This window comes from Nicotiana tomentosiformis, chromosome 5 (assembly GCF_000390325.3).
Source record: "Nicotiana tomentosiformis chromosome 5, ASM39032v3, whole genome shotgun sequence".
Lineage (NCBI taxonomy): Eukaryota > Viridiplantae > Streptophyta > Magnoliopsida > Solanales > Solanaceae > Nicotiana > Nicotiana tomentosiformis.
In genome coordinates this window covers 11,487,433-11,504,724 of record NC_090816.1, presented here as the reverse complement: position 1 = coordinate 11,504,724, position 17,292 = coordinate 11,487,433, and positions in this window count along the sequence as shown.

Genomic DNA, 17,292 nt, shown 5'->3' with positions numbered 1-17,292 from the left:
TGATTCAAATCCGAAACTCACCCGAGGCCCGCGAAACCCCGTCCAATCATACCACCCAGTCTCAATACATGATACGAACATGCTCGAGGCCTCAAATCACACCAAGAAATAACAAAACTATGAATCGGTGACCAAAATCCTTCTCAAACTTTTCAAACTTCCAAACTTCGACGAACGCGTCCGAACCATACCAAAACATTCCGGAATGACGCCAAACTTTGCGCACAAGTCATAAATCATGATACGAACCTATTCCAATGCTCAAAATCCCGAACGGACATGGATATCATAAAAATCCATTTCAAACCAAACTTAGGGAAATTCTTAAACTTCCAAAAATGCCAACCTTCCATAATAGGCGCCGAAATGCTCCCGGGTGATCCGATATTCAACCCGAACATACGCCCAAGTCCGAAATAATTATACGAACTTATTGGAACCTTTAAATCCCGATTCTGAGGTCGTTTACTCAAAAGTCAAACCTTAGTCAACTCTGGCAACTTCAATCTTCCGAATTTAGAACTTTCTATCTGAATCAACTCCGAACTTCCAAAAATTCAATTCTGACCACACGTACAAGTCATAATACCTGAAATGAAGCTATCAAGGCCTCAAACTACCGAATGACATGCTAGAGCTCAAAACGACCGGTCGGGTCGTTACATAATGATTGGTATCATCTTCTGTTGCGTCAAAACTGATTTGTTTTTTGTTTTTACCATGAAACTTAGCAATCAACCTTTTATTTAGTTGATCAACATATTGTAATGACCCGGCTGGTCGTTTTAAGAATTTGAGCCCCGATCCCCTAATATCTGCTTTCCCCATATTTGTTTCTGCTTTTGAGACTTGCCGGAGTGATTGGTTATGGAATTCAGCAAGTTTTGGGACACTTAGTCCCTAGTTGTGAGTTTAAGCCTTAAAGTTTGGACCGTAGTCGGAACTATATGAAGACGGATCTGGAATGGAATTCCGTCGACTCTGTTAGCTCCGTTGAGTGATTTTGGGATTAGGAGCATGTCCGGAATGTGTTTAGGAGGTCTGTAGTAGATTTAGACTTGAATTGGCAAAAGTTAGTTTTTCGGCCGATAGTGGAAATTTTGATATCGAGCTCGGAATGGAATTCCAAAAGTGGCTGTAGGTTCATAATGTCATTTGTGACCTGTGTGTGAAATTTGAGTTCATTCGGACTAGATTTGATGTGGTTCGGCGTCCTTTGTAGAATTTGGAAAATTTTAAATTCTTAGGCTTGAATCCGTGCTTAATTCATGATTTTAGTGTTGTTCGACGTGGTTTGAAGGCTCAGCTAAGTTCATATGGTATTTTAGGATTTGTTGATATGTTTGGTTGAGGTCCCGGGGGCCTCGAGTGTGTTTCAGATGCTTAACAGAATGAACTTGGACTTAGAGGAATTTTTGGAGTTGCTGGTTCTGGTGTTTTCGCACCTGCGGTGGAGAGTCCACAGGTGCGGCCTCGCAGAAGCGAGGCTGGGATCGCAGGTGCGCTTTTAGGCCAGGGAGTCAGTGGTCGTAGATGTGACGAGTGAGCCGCAGGAGCGGAGCCGCATCTGCGGAAGGGCAGTCGTAGATGCGGAGGTGTGAAGGACCCAAGGTTCTGCAGAAGCGGACGATTGAGCGCAGAAGCGTATCCGCAGGTGCAGACTCATGCGCGCAGGTACGGACCCGGCCCAAGTAAGTGGACTTTGCACCTGCGATGGATTGTCCACAGGTGCGTGACCGTAGATGCGGTCCTAGGTCCGCAGGTGCGGAAATCGCTGGGCAGAAAAGAGGATTTCAAGGGTTTGAAATTTCATAACACAAAATTCGATTTTAGAGCTCGGTGGGAGACGATTTCTCGAGGGATTTTGAAGGAAAACTATTAGGTAACTAATTCTAACTCTATTTTGATCATAATACATTTATCTATTGTTGTTTTCCTCGTCTAATTAAGGAAATTGAGGGTAGAAGTTTGGAAATGGGGGAAAAAGGGTTCCCCAATTGAAAATCTGAGATTTGAATGGGAATTTGACGTCGGATTTAGATGATTTTTATTCGGGAGAACTCGTGAATGAATGGATGTTCATAATTTATAATTTTTACCCGATTCCGAGACGTGGGCCCGGGAGATTATTTGGGCATTTTTCCTAATTTCACGCTTTGGCTTCGAATTAATTAGCTAAATTAGTTACTTGTATTTATATTTACATTATGCAATTTATCTGAATAGATTCGGGCCATTTGGAGTCGGATACTCGTGGCAAGAACATGTTATCGAGGTGATTTGAGCTGTTCGAGGTAAGTGGCTTGCCTAACCTTGTGTTGGGGACTTTCCTTTAAGATGTTTGATATTAATTGATGTGTGGGCGCTGTGTACGCGAGGTGACGAGTACGTACACGGGCTATTATTGCAAAAATCCCATTTTTTCCTTCTAAATCATAAATTGTTTTTCCTTATTAAATTGCACTAATACGTTTAATTGTTAAACTTAGACTAGAGAAGCATGCTTACGTGCTTTAACTGCCTATTTGACATTCTGTGTGCCATGCTTAGTTAAATCCCTATTTTCCTTATATGTGTTCAGTATAAACTGTATAACTCGATGTCATACCTGCCATTTCATCTTGCGTTGCATATTTAAATTGGGACTATGGAGGTATTCCGGGAGATCTCCCTGTACTGCATATTTACTTTGGGATTACGGACGTATTCCGGGAGATCCCCCAGCACTGTATATTTACTTTGGGACTATGGACGTATTCCGGGAGATCCCCCTATACTGCATATTTACTTTGGGACTACAGACGTATTACGGGAGATCCCCTAGTACTGCATATTTACTTTGGGACTACGGACGTATTCCGAGAGATCCCCCATGTACTGCATATTCATTTGGAACTACGAGACGGTATCCCGGGAGATTCCCCACTGTGTTTACCTTGTTCTGAGTCAAGGACTCCCTTAACTGTAAAATTTTTGAGAATTTCTTTAACTGTATTACCGTAAATTTTACTTATATCTTTTACTGTTTAATTTATTATATTTACTCCGGTAGAGCCTTGACCTGACCTCGTCACTACTCGACCGAGGTTAGGCTTGGAAGTTACTAGGTACTATTTTGGTGTACTCATGCCCTTTCCTGCACATGTTTTCGTGTGCAGATCCAGGTACGAGCTATCAGCCTTGGGGTTAGTGCGTGCTGCTGATTATAGGAGACTTCAAGGTACTTCTGCTTGCGTCCGCAGATCTTCGGAGTCCCCTTCTACTCCCTCGCCTAGAGACTTTCTTTATTACCTTCAGACTTTTGTATAGAGCTACATAGATTATAGCAGCTTGTGACTTAGTGGTATTTCGGGTCTTGGAAAATTTCTTTGTATATGCCGAGTGGTTATTCACGATATGTTGTTTATCTAAAAAAAAAATGCTGTGTTTTCTTTATATTTTTCGTAATATTAGGCTTACCTAGTCGTAAAGATTAGGTGCCATCACGACACCTTACGGAGGGTTAATTTGGGCCGTGACGCATATTCATTTATGTTAGGTAAGATAGCTCTTTAATTTCAATCATGTAATTTGCACAAATTGCGTTTTAATCTAATGATGAAAATATTTTCCTTATTAAATGCACTACTATTACAAGTGGGGTTGATAACTAAGTGTTCTGGAAGAACGAAATCATCTTTTATTGGATGCTCTTCTTCGTTTCTGACACGAAGAAAGAAGTCGCTGAATGCTGGATATATTCTTACTTTTATATTTCTTGTCAGTTGAATTTCTTCCATTTGAGGTCATACATATAATTTTGGCAAGCTAGCTTTTATAGTCTCTGCTTTTGTCGATTTTGGAACTACTGGTAGTACTTGACAGAAATCATCTCCCAAACCATTACTTTTCCACCCAATGGTTCATTGATATCCAATGTATCTTTAAAAATTTCGGTTAATTGTTTCGATCATTTCACGCTTAGCCATAAGCGCTTCATCCCATATTATCAATTTTGCTTTGCTTATAAATTTAACACTATCGCTCTGCTTTGATATATTTGTGATGATTATTTCAGTTGTTTGAAGAGGTATATCAAATCTAAAGTGAGTTGTACGACCTCATAATAAAATCGTTGTTGGTACACCACTTGTATTATTGCTAACAATATCATGCCTCTTGATCTAGCATTTGTAAGTAATGCGTGATATAGGAATATTATTTCAATTCCGTCGGAGACATCTACAAAGAATAATCCTGCAATACCAGAGTATACTCTTTAAATATAGTCTTGAAAGTTTGTTCTCGTTCAGGATTTAGCTAAACAAGATTTAGCTCTAATTGTACTTTCTTAGACACTTGTATAGCTTTTTGATTTTTAACACTATACTAACCCTTTTTACTTTGTGTTTTAATTTTTTTAATCTCTAACACTCTATTTATGGAATAAATTTATTTACCCTAAGACTTTTTTTAACTTGAAAAATAATTTTACTCATATGATTAATTTAAAAAATAATTGAATTGGATTCTCTTGCTAAATAATTAATTAAAAGATTTAATTATTTGTTCTTAACATAAAAATTAATTTATTTTATGTTGATTCAAATTCTTTATATTAGTTCATCTCTTGTTTTTGAATATGTAAGTATAATTATAATTTTATCCACCATAAATTTTATTTTCAAAGAGTAAAAAGATCGACTAGACATTTCAATTTTAGATCTTTATGTTTTCAGAATTATTAGTGGTATTGACTTTTACCAACCATTTTTCTTTTTCTCTCTCACACATGTATATTCTTAAATATTTTCTTAGTTGTTTTGAGATAATTGGGTATATTTTTTAATATTATCCAAAAATTAATAATAATAAAATAATATTTGAGTAGTAAAGCAATTCAAATATAATATAATAATATATTATTGTGGAGATATTTTTTCTCGATTTCAATGCTTTATCCAGTCCATTTAACATTACTTTTATTTTTTTTGGTATTGGACATTATGGAGTGGTAATGTATTATCAATACGAAGGATTCTTATGAAATTAATTTTATTAAACCTTCATACATATTATTAACAAGAATTTAATAGACAAAATTTTATTAATTTTAAAATCTTAAATATTAAATAAGTTTAACATATAAGGTATTATATTCCAAAAGTTAAGTTATTACAGTTATGTCATTTCCTAAAAAGTTATTTTGTTTAATATTTTAAAGCTATTTTAGTCTATCAATATTATATTCATATAATATAATATAATATAATATAATATAATATAATATGATCCATTTAACATTACTTTTATTTTTCTTGGTATTGGACATTATGGAGTGGTAATGTATTACCAATACAAAGGATTCTTATGAAATTAATTTTATTAAACCTTCATACATATTACTAATAAGAATTTAATAGACAAAATTTTATTAATTTTAAAATCTTAAATATTAAATAAGTTTAACATATAAGGTATTATAGTCCAAAAAATAGGTTATTACAGTTATGTCATTTCCCAAAAAATTATTTTGTTTAATATTTGAAAGCTATTTTAGCCCATAAATATTGTATTAATATAATATAATATAATATAAGCCATTTAATATTACTTTTAGTTTTCTTGGTATTGGACATTATGGAGTGGTAATGTATTACCAATACGAAGGATTCTTATGAAATTAATTTTATTAAACCTTCATACATATTATTAATAAGAATTTAATAGACAAAAATTTATTAATTTTAAAATCTTAAATATTAAATAAGTTTAACATATATGGTATTATAGTCCAAAAAATAGGTTATTACAGTTATGTCATTTCCCAAAAGAATATTTTGTTTAATATTTGAAAGCTATTTTAGTCTATCAATATTGTATTCATATAATATAATATAATATAATATAATATAATATAATATAATATAATATAATATAATATAATCCATTTAACATTACTTTTATTGTTTCGCACCTCTGCTGACTTTTATATGTCCACCGAGGTTTCCACCAGTTAAATATTTCTATTTTAACATACTTGAGAATTCTTAATCTAGCTAATTCAGTACCCTTATATTTAAAGACTGGCGGTAATCCGCACAATCAGTAAGGATATAAGAATTGAAATATACTTGAATTTTATATATAGTTTAATGACTGTATGGAAGGTTGAAACCTTTACTCAAGCAAGGGGTCTGTCGTAATATAATACATACTTTTATTGAGCCCATGTGTCTAGCAGTTCTAACCGTGAAAGAAGATGCCCTTTTTAACTCCTTATTCGGGCTGAGGTTCACGGCTGGCTAGACGAAGCCACTAAGGCAAAGCCAATAAGAGCAGTGTTATATTAGACTGTACCAACCATCTTGACACCAAGTCAAAACTCTATATATAAAGTTTATTTATATTTAAATAGATGTCGTCTCTTTCATGATTTATATAGGAGAGAAGTTAGATACTCAACATAGATATGAAGTCTCTTAGCCGGACATCGTCACGGCCAGAGAGGAGAGACTAGAAGAAAAACTAACTAAGAAAGAAATCAGTACCTTTTGGCCGGGATGCAAGGTCTGAAGATGAAGAACTGAAAACTTTATTTACTTGTTCTTCTTGTTACAATCAACAAACTATAAACTCTTAATTACACTTTGAAGAGAGAGAGAGAGAGAATTCTAGAGAGAGAGGGTCTCGCTTCGCTTCCTTTTTCTTCTGAACGAATAAAACGTATAAATAGAAAAGAAAAGAATCTATGAACAATAAAAAGTGGGTCCCGTGGGTCCCTGTTACAGTATTTTTACTATACAAAACAGTATTTCTACTGTTGATGAATAGTGTATCTACTCTTTGAGTGGGGTCCGGCGGCTTCACTATGCTATGGGTCCGGCGACTTCACTATTGTTTGTGGGGTCCAGCCGTTTCACTGTGCTGGTCTCTTATCTGATTCTTTCATTTTGCGGAGGAATTCTTCCGCATTCTGCAAATCTTCATCAGATAGTATTTTCTCTGATTCAAAGGGTTGAGAATCTTCAGCGATATCATCGTTGCTGGTTTCACTCTGCATAGAAGTGTCTGATTTTTCATATTGATTAATGGAACGAAGTAAATTTCTTCTGACTTCTTCCAAGTAGTTGCTAATCATTTCTTCTTTATCTCCTTCCTGAAAGGAGATCTTTCTAGCAATATGTCGTACTGAGCTGTCATCAATCACCTCTTTCTGAGGTTTGCTGGAATATTCTTGAATTTTCATTTTGATGGAATCCAAGAGTTCTTGACCATATAATGTCTTTGTTTTAGGATCCTTTTTCATTAGTTTATCCCAAAAGTTGTTGTAAAAGGTCCTATATAAGCACGGGACTTGTTCTTCGGTGAATCCGACTTCTGGAGTCCATTTATGAATCCAGGGAATAGAGAATTCCAGAAAGAAATAAATTTGGTCAATTTTTTCTGCGTAACAGATATGATCTGTGTGATATAAATTGTTTATAAAAGGGGAAATTTTTATCCATTCTTTGTATAACATGAGAAATGGATCAGGTAAATTTTTTACTGTTGGACCGTGGTATGACCACCAGTTTAGAAACCAATTAGGAATAGCCTCTGCAAATATCTTTGCATATACTTTAATAAACCAAGTATACTTGTGTCGATCATTATTATAGTATAACACTTTATCAAATGCCTGGATATAATCCCAATAGGTGAAATTCATTCGAGATTTGTTAAGGCTTATCTGCCTTTCTTTCATTGTGGATATACCCCAGTCTTCAACAGATATAATCTGTTTAATTATAATCTTCGAGAAGTTATAAACGTTCTCATCTGTGCTATAACCAGAAAAGTGCTGAAACTCTGCACTGCCAGTACTGGTGAGTATTGTTTCATAATAAGAGCGGGTTTTGTATGACTCACCTGGATAATATAATCCATTTATCAAATACCTTTGGAATATCTTCCATGGCTCTTCTTTTCTCTGAATATCAGAATTTTCTAAAAGAAATATCATTTCTTTTTTAGACACTTTCTCATATGACTTGATATCATCATTGTCATCTTTTGTAATGGAAGCAAAGGTATCACTTTGCTTAGCAGAAGTATCTTTCTATTTTTGAGCAGTCAAATATGCCTGCAAATGTGCGTATAACGGATTATCTTCTGGAATATCTTCCAGATGGACGGATGGTCCGATCGATGATTCTTCTCTGAGAGATATCCTCTCATTGGTTAAACTCTTTCTTCCCATTGGTATAACTGGGGAGTTTGATGTGGATCCGTATGACGATCCTGAAGGTGATGATCTTCCTCTGGACTGTGGGGATGATCTTCCTCAACCTCTACCTCTTCCCCTACCCCAGGGGGGTTCCATCCTGTAAATATTCACAAGATAAGAAATCTGGCAGAGAATTATCAATTCCCTTTTTATATTGTATTTCAAAATCAAAAGGGGCTAATTGAGCCTGCCATCTTGCAAATATCATTTTCGAGGCATCATGTTTAAAGTCTTTGTTAAACATATATTTAACAGATTGTGCGTCAGTTTTTATTAAAAACCTTTGATTGTATAAATCGTCTTGAAATTTTAAAACACATTTTACTATGGTTAACATTTCATGTGCCACAGTGGCATATTTTCTCTGGGCTTCAGACCATTTACCAAAGTAGAATCTAATCAGATATTCATGCTTATTATTGGGATTTATCTGTTTCAAAATCCCTCCGTAACCAATATTAGACGCATCTGTCTCGATAATCTTTTGCCATGCAGGATTAGCAAGGGTCAAGCAAGGTAAAGATTTAACACGTTGCTTAATATTCTTAACCAAAATAGTATGACTATCAGTCTAAGGATTTTTATAATCCTTTTTTAGCCTATCATATAAGGGGGCTAAATCACGCGACAAATCTTTATAAAAAGGTGATATATAATTTAAACTTCCCAAAAATCTTTGTAACTGGGTTCTATCAGTAATAACATCGGGAAATTTTGAAACAAAATCGATCGATCTTTGAATAGGAGTAATCTTTCCTTGACAAATATAATGTCCTAAAAATCGAATGTTAGTTTGGAATAAACTCATTTTTTGTTTTGAGATAACCAAACCATTTTGTATAACAATTCTTTTAAAATTATCTAAATGCTTAATATGCATTTCAAGTGTTTTGAAAAATACCAAAATGTCATCTATATAAACAATGATAAAGTCTAGATAGGGGTTGAAAATATCATTCATAATTTTTTGGAATTCAGAAGGGGCATTCTTCAAACCAAAAGGCATAACATTCCATTCGTATTGCCCAAATGGAACATTAAAAGCAGTTCTATAAGTATGCTCTTTAAATATTTGAATCTGCCAATATCCAGATTTTAAATCAAATTTTAAAAATATATTGGCATCATATAATCTTGACAATAAATCTCTTTTATTTGGAGTAGGATACCTAACCCACTTCAAATATTTATTCAAGGGTTTATAATTAATGACTAATCTAGGAATACCACGTTCCTTTTCAGCTGCGTTATTAACATAAAAAGCTGTGCAAGACCAAGGAGACTTTGCGGGTTTTATCAAACCCTTTTGTAACAAGCTATCAATCTCCTTTTTGCAGAATTCCACCAATTCCGCGTTCATTTGACAAGGTCGAGATTTAGTAGGAATATCATCCTCAGAGAAATTATCTTCATAAGGCAGAGTGACAATATGCTTTTTTCTATTCCAAAAAGCACTGAGATGTTCTGCACAAATATCAATAGCAATATTTTCGGAAATCAATTTGATCTTTTCCTGTATTTTAGTAGAATTTAAAGTATCAAATATATTCATACTAAATAATTCTAATTGCAAAGAATCAACAAGTTTCTGCTTCATATCAATTAAAGCATTAATATCTCTAGTTACTGGATCTGTAACAAAAGTATAACTTATCTTTTTATCCTTATAAGTACCAGTAAAACCTTTCGAGTCTATGCTAGTAAAAGGATAAATGGCGTTAATAAACGGTGTTCCAAGTATAATTGGAGGGTATAACTGGTTTTTAACTAAGAAAAATAAATGAGGAATACAGACTTTATTCTGACATATACCCATATTAGGCAATTTATACTTTATATCTAAAGCATGTCCGGATGCAGATCTAACCATATGATTAGTTTTTTGAAAATATTTCGTAGGTATTAAACCTTCTTGAATGCAGCTAACATCTGCTCCACTATCAATCATGGCAATGTTTGTAATAGAAAAACTATTATTAATGAGAATAATACATTTGATATACCATTTATGAGCAGTAATAATTTGCATCATTCCTAAAAATATATTATGTTTAGGATTAAAACTAATAGGTTTTTCTTCAATAGCATTTTCAAAAATACCTTTGTTTTTATCATTAGATTTCTCAGCTGGAGAATTGATTTTCTCAATCTGAGTAATCCTATTATCACAAATTATCTGATTTTGTTTAAGAGATTTGATCTCTCGTTTCAAGTTTTCAACTTCAACCTTTAAATCATCGAAAGAAGAATCTCTTGCTGGAGTTGTATTTTTATTTAAAAGACGGTTATTAACCTCTAGTAAAGAATAAGCGGGGAATATTCAAATTCTTTTTCAAAAGGTTTTGCAAAACTAGAACTTGAATTAGAACTTGAACTAGCAGCCAAATTAATAATTTTTTCACGAAGTTTTTCATCAGTAACTTCTTTTAAAAGTTCTATTACATTATCATATGTAATAGTTTTCATGTTCAAATCTTGAAACTGTGATTGCAATTTATAAAATTCATCATCATCACAAGTACATGTATTACCTTTACAAGTTGTACAAGTATTATCAACATTTTTATCACTATCAGATAAATCAATTAAATCTATTTCAGCTTCGGATTCTGATTCAGAATAATAATCAGATTCTGATCCAGAAGTGTATAACAAACCATAAACCTTATCACGTAACTCATCATCTAGTCCTAAGGTTTTCAGCTTTTGAAGCTTACAATTCGGGGCTATATGGCCAAATTTACCACACTTGTAACACTTAATGTCAGCTAGATCTCTCTTAGACCTATTTTTGGTAAATCTAGTAACCTTACGATGGGTTTTCTTAGCTTCTCGTTCTTCTTTGGATAGATCTCTTTCTCCTATAAGGACTGTCTTGGTTGGGGTATCTATGCTACTTATGTTTCTTCTTCTTATGAGTAGAAGTCTCGGGTAAACCGAACTGGGTGCAAAAGTCCCCTAATTGATTTCTTTCCTTAAGCTTATCCATTTTAAGCTGTCTGGATAATCTTAATTCATTGCACAGGTTTAACCCTTCCTGTGTGCAAATTCCTATTAACTTACCATAGGTATAGTCTCTGTATGGAATTTCACCATAACTACCTCTTAAAATCTTTCTAACTCTTTCAGCAAATAAAGAGGGAAGGCCATCTATAAACTTAGCTTTCCAATGTTCAAGCTTATTTTCTGGTAGTTCCATCACTCTACTCATAAAAGTGTCTTTATACCATCTAAACTCACCTAAGGTCTTACATCTAAGGCCATTAAGGAGAGTACGGACAGTTTCATTCTGGTTGGTAAATCTACTGTTGAAGTCTTCTAATATAGTAAGAATAAGAGTATAAACAACATCTTCTCTATTTGCCAATAGGGCCATTCCTAAGTTATCAACTCCTTCTTCAGTGGCTTGAACATTAATAACCATTGCTCTTTCTTCTATAGTCAAATAATTGTCCCACCAACCACGAAGTTGGCCAGTAAAACCTGCAACAATCATTCTGCAAATATTTCTATCTGTATTTTTTACACTTTTACAGATAGTTGCATACATAAGCATTCTATGTACAAGAATAGTCAATTGTCTATCAGTTAATCCATCAAGATTCCATTCATAAATTTCGGAACCACTGTAAGACGTATTAGTCTGATTCCAATCACGTTCCTCTATTAAAACATCTTGAGGAGTTGGATGATTGTAATAATAAGTTTGCATTCTGGGTTTATCAGCGTATCAGCTATTTGTAAACTTACTATTCTTTTGGGGGTAACTTCTGAGTTTATTAAACTCTGACAAAATATCCTTTTTATAGTCAAAAATAGAATCTAATTTATCAGCAAAATCATTTGATAAATCAATGGGTTTGTTATTCAAACCGGATAACCTTTTATCAAGAAGTTCTTCTAAATTATTAAAAGATTTAAATTTAAAATCCTAAATCTCAGGAGGTCTTTGAATATGAGTAAAGACAATTTGAGATTCTGATTTGCTTCCTGAAGTAGAGGCAATATCAATTATTTTCTTGCTAGTACTCATTTCTTTTATCAAAACTGTTAAATCATCAAGTTTTTTATCAAGAAAACTAATCTGTTCTCCCAAAACTTTAACATATAAGCTCAAATAATTATTTTGAGAAATTAATTTATTAATTTCTGTGATGCTGACTGCAGCAACATCTTCATCAATAAATTTTTGAAATGCAGTAAAAGTAATACCTGTATTATTAGGTAAAACAAAAGGTGCTTGAGGAGGGTAAATGGCTTTAGTAATATTGCCACTCCCGTATTTATAAGATCTTTCTAAAACTTTTATAAAAAGTGGTAAATATGTGGTTATAAACTAAGGAACAAAATACATAATTTAATTATGTAAAGCACAAGTTTCATAAAATTCTTGAGAAATATTGTTTAAATCCTCTTTACTATAAGTATCAAAAAATCAAATTTTAAACTGGTTCCATTTATCACTGAAAAATTCTTTTTGAATATAACCTCTAGCTTGTGACCCTGGACTAAAATCAATTTGGTGTGGAATCATTTAAACATCATTTGGGTCAAAATCCATCTCGGACGCAGAAGGAATATCCTTATCAGAAATATTGTCATTATCCTGAACAATATTTGTCTTGGGGTTAATCTTAACCCTTTCAACTGGCTTATCACCCACTTTAGTAGAAATTGTGTGTAAAGATGCAGCACGATTTCTAGCTGGTCCATAGATTGGTTCAACAGGAGAAATGTGTTGAATATCAGGCAACAGTCTACGACTAGTAAAGGAATATCTATTATAATTAGAACTAATAGCAGGCAACAGTCTATTATTAGAAAATGACTGTCTACTATAAGTGAAACTATTATCATCAAACTGAATGCAAATCCTTCCATCCGGATTTTGAGTAATATGAGAATACTCAGTATTACTGACAACATTAGTTATCTGATTGGGGGATATAACTGAATCCAAAGTCCATGTAGTTGGAAAATTAATTTCTTCCCACTTAATAGGTCTCCTCGTGGTGACCTTAGACTTTGCAAAATTGGTTTCCACTAATATAGTCTGATCAGATGTATCATATAATTTACATCTAGGGTTTAACGTAGATAGCAATTTAAAATAAATTCTATACGATAAACATATAAGTTCGGAACCAGGTGCATAATTATAACCATACGTTTTCACATTTAATGTCAATGCATCAAGTATATTAACATCAGATAGAGATAATTGCAGATTGGGTTGAGTATTAAAATATATTGGGCCGCAGGCAACAGTAGATTCAATAGAACCCATCAGAAACTGTCTAAAATTCAGATTTCTAGCATCTCTGAGAGCAGCCAAAAATGTCTCTGGTAACCCTTTAAGGGTTAATGGCTTAAAAGCAATTTGAACCATACCAATATGCAGATAATTATATTGGTTTCTATAAACATCTATATCATGCTTGTTTAACAAACGAATAGTCTGTTCAGACGAATTTAATGCTAAAGATTTCTCAGTTGTTTTAACAAGTTATTTAGAAGAGAGTTTATCAAACCATCCATAATCATAGATTGTTCTAATAGGTACTTTAGGAATAGTCCATTTGTTTAACAAATCAAGGTTTTGAGGTATATCTACCTCTTCCAACCTAGTATTTTTTATACTAGTTTTTCCTAAATCCATATTTCAGAAACATATCTATGTCGAATATTTCATATCTATCTCATATATACCATGAAAGTACCTAAGCTCTGATACCATTTTAACAGGATCAAGTGGCGGGCGGTAATCTGGAAAAGTTTTGGTTCTCCAATGAAGTGTTTAGCAATACAATAGATTAAGGTTGCAGAAGCATCTTCTCTAGCTTCTTGCTCTGCAACTTGTATTCCTGATTTATTTTTTATTATAGTTGCTGTAGCACTACCGCAGTCTTCTCTGATCATTACTTTTTCTATAAACATATCTTTATACCATCTAAAATCTGTTAATTTTGGACAGTTAAGATTGTTAAGAAGTTCTGAGCCATTAAGAGGATCTTAAGTTTTATCTTAAAATAGATAAAATATATGCGGAATTTAAATAGTAAAGACAGAAACACTTACTTGTTAAAAGCTTTATTCAAACATAAGAGAACATTTTTACAGAGAGGGAAAGAAAAGATAGGGAAAATCTTGGGAAATTTTCGGATAATTCTATTACAATTTTAAAAGTCTTATATAGACTTTCGAATTCTATTGAGTTAATCTTAATCGTCTAAATGGACGATCTCAGTTTGTTGTCTGTTGCTTTACTGAAGGGTCGTCTGTTGCTTTTTTGAAAAGGCAGGTACTGTTTTTGTTGTTTTTGTCTCTGCTTTTTTTGAAGGGGCAGGTACTGTTTTTGTCTTTTGCTATTCTTCCTCTGCGTAGGCCCTGTAAGCTTGGGCTATTCCATGTGGGTCTTCCATGTCCCCATTGTCTTGATTTTCTGTATAGGAGGATGCCGATACTGTGTCTAACATAGCCTGTACTTCTACTGGGCTTGCTGTTTCAATGTTTGCCAAGACTTCTAAGAGTCTTCTTTTTAATTCTGCTTGCGAACTGGTGGATCCACTTCTACTGGCCGGCTTAGGTTTCTTGATATCTCTTGATTCAGGGACCCATCCTTTAATTTTTGGTATTTTAACTAAATACTGAATTCGTTCGATCTGTTCAATTTCGAACGTCCAACTAATGACAAAAGAAATTCTTTTTGCAAAGTAATATTTGCAGATTTTAATGTGGTCTGGTAGAGTAGAGATTTCTTGCTCTTTCTGGAATCTCTCATAATGAACATGGAAGCTTCGAGGCATTGATTGCTCCGTACCTCCAAATGATTTCCACCAGTCATAGAACCATCGTGGTATGACTGATTTGGCAGCTTGTTCGTTATATTTTACGAACCATGTATGAGAACCTGGGCGTAAGTACATAAAATTATACCATGCATCCATATAATCTCTGAAATTATATGTTTGGGGTCTGAATTGTACAGAGAGCACTATTGGGGTGTGCAAATGGTCCATTCCCCATTCAAAGGGGCTCATAATTTTATGAATGGTAAATCTAGAATACCTAATACTGTCAGGGTCTTTGTCATCTCTGAGGGTATGCTCAAAACTGACTGAACCTGTATCTGTAAGAATAAATTCATAATACCTCCTTGATTTTAGGGGGTCACTTGTTTCAACATAGTTCCTGTTTGTGTAACAGGGTCTAATCAGATCTTGTTTATCGAAGTTTTCGTAACCTTTGTCCAATGCTATCACTTTGATTGGTGCTTTGGAGATTATTTCAAATGTTTCTTTTTCTTGAGAAACTGGTTTTTTACCTTCCTTTTTGGATGGTGTCTCTGGCTTGACTGCTTGTGCGAATGACTCTGGGTCTTCATTTCATAATCTGAACTGGTGAGTGTTTTACCAGTTTGGCTTGTCGAAGCTTTCGAAGAAGCTTGTTGGAATGGTCCTTCTATTTTTGGAATAGTACCAAGGACTTTCATTGTAGCTGGTTTATTTATAGTGGGAACTCTCGGAGGGGTTACCATTATATTTAGAGGTAGTCTCACAAGTAAGGGGGGATAATAGTCTGCTAGTGCAGAATATCTATTTTCTCTCTTTGGTGAGGCCCTGAAGGGACCCTTCTGGTTCGGTCTCATTTTTTCCCTGTAAAAATTCTCTGGTTAGAAAATCGGGTAAAGAATTTTCCTCACCTTTAATAAACTCAATTTGAAAGTCAAAACTAGATAATAATGCTTGTCATCTGGCAAAAATCTGTTTTGAAATTAGGTTTTTAACATCTTTTTGTAAAATCTCTTTAGCTGATTTACAATCAACTCTTAATAAAAATTCTTTATTTATTAAATCATCTTGAAACTTTGTAATACATAGTACTATAGACAAAATCTCTTTTTTGACTGTACTATAATTTTTCTGAGCCGAATTCCAAATTCCGGAAGTGAAACGGACTAATTGTTCTAAAGAGTTCAAAGACACTCGTTGTTTGAGAATACCATTGTACCCTTCATCAGAAGCGTCAGTTTCAACTATCATGAATGCCTCAGGATTAGGAATACCTAGACAAGGAAGTTTTTGAATAATAGATTTGACTCTTTTGACAGTGTCAGTTTGTTCTTGACTCCATGGGACTGGATTTTTCTGAGACGTTTGTATAGTGGCTCACAGATTTTTTTAATATCAGGAATGAAGTCTGCAACATAATTAAGGCTTCCTAAGAACCTTTGTAATTGTGTTTTATCTAAGATTTCATCAGGAAATTTTGAGGAGAACTCAATGGCTCTACAGATTGGTTTGTAAGTGCCTTGGTAAAGATCGTGTCCTAAAAATCTGATAGTCGTTTGAAACAACTTAATCTTCTTAGCACTTACTACTAGTACATTATGTTTTACGACTTTAAAGAACGTATTTAAATGTTTAAAGTGAGAGTCTATATCTTCAGAAAATATTAAAACATCATCAATGTAAACAATTGACATATTACTGTATGGATTGAATAAATTATTCATTTGTTTTGAAATTCTGATGGGGCATTTTTTAACCCAAAAGGCATAACATTCCATTCATATTGTCCAAAGGGGACATTGAAGGAAATTTTATATTTATCCTTTTCGCTAATTTGAATTTGCCAAAATCCTGACTTCATATCAAATTTGCTATAGATATTAGCTTTATAAGTTCTTTTTAATAAGTCTCTTTTATTAGGTATCGGGTACCTAATCCATTGTAAAACCTTGTTTAATGGTTTATAATTAATAACTAATCTGGGAGCTCCTCTTTCCTTTTCTGCGCTTTTATTAACATAAAAAGCTGCACAACTCCAAGGTGATTTAGAGGGTCTGATAATCTTCTTTTTAAGGAGATCGTTTATTTTATTTTTACAAACTTCCATGAGTTCATGATTCATTTGAATAGGCCTAGCCTTTGTGGGTATGGCTTGTTCAGTGAATTCATTAATATAAAGGAGTTCGACTACTCCTTTCCCAGAAGGCATTTGGTAATTCTGAACAAACTTCAAGTTCGAGTTTTTCTTGAAAT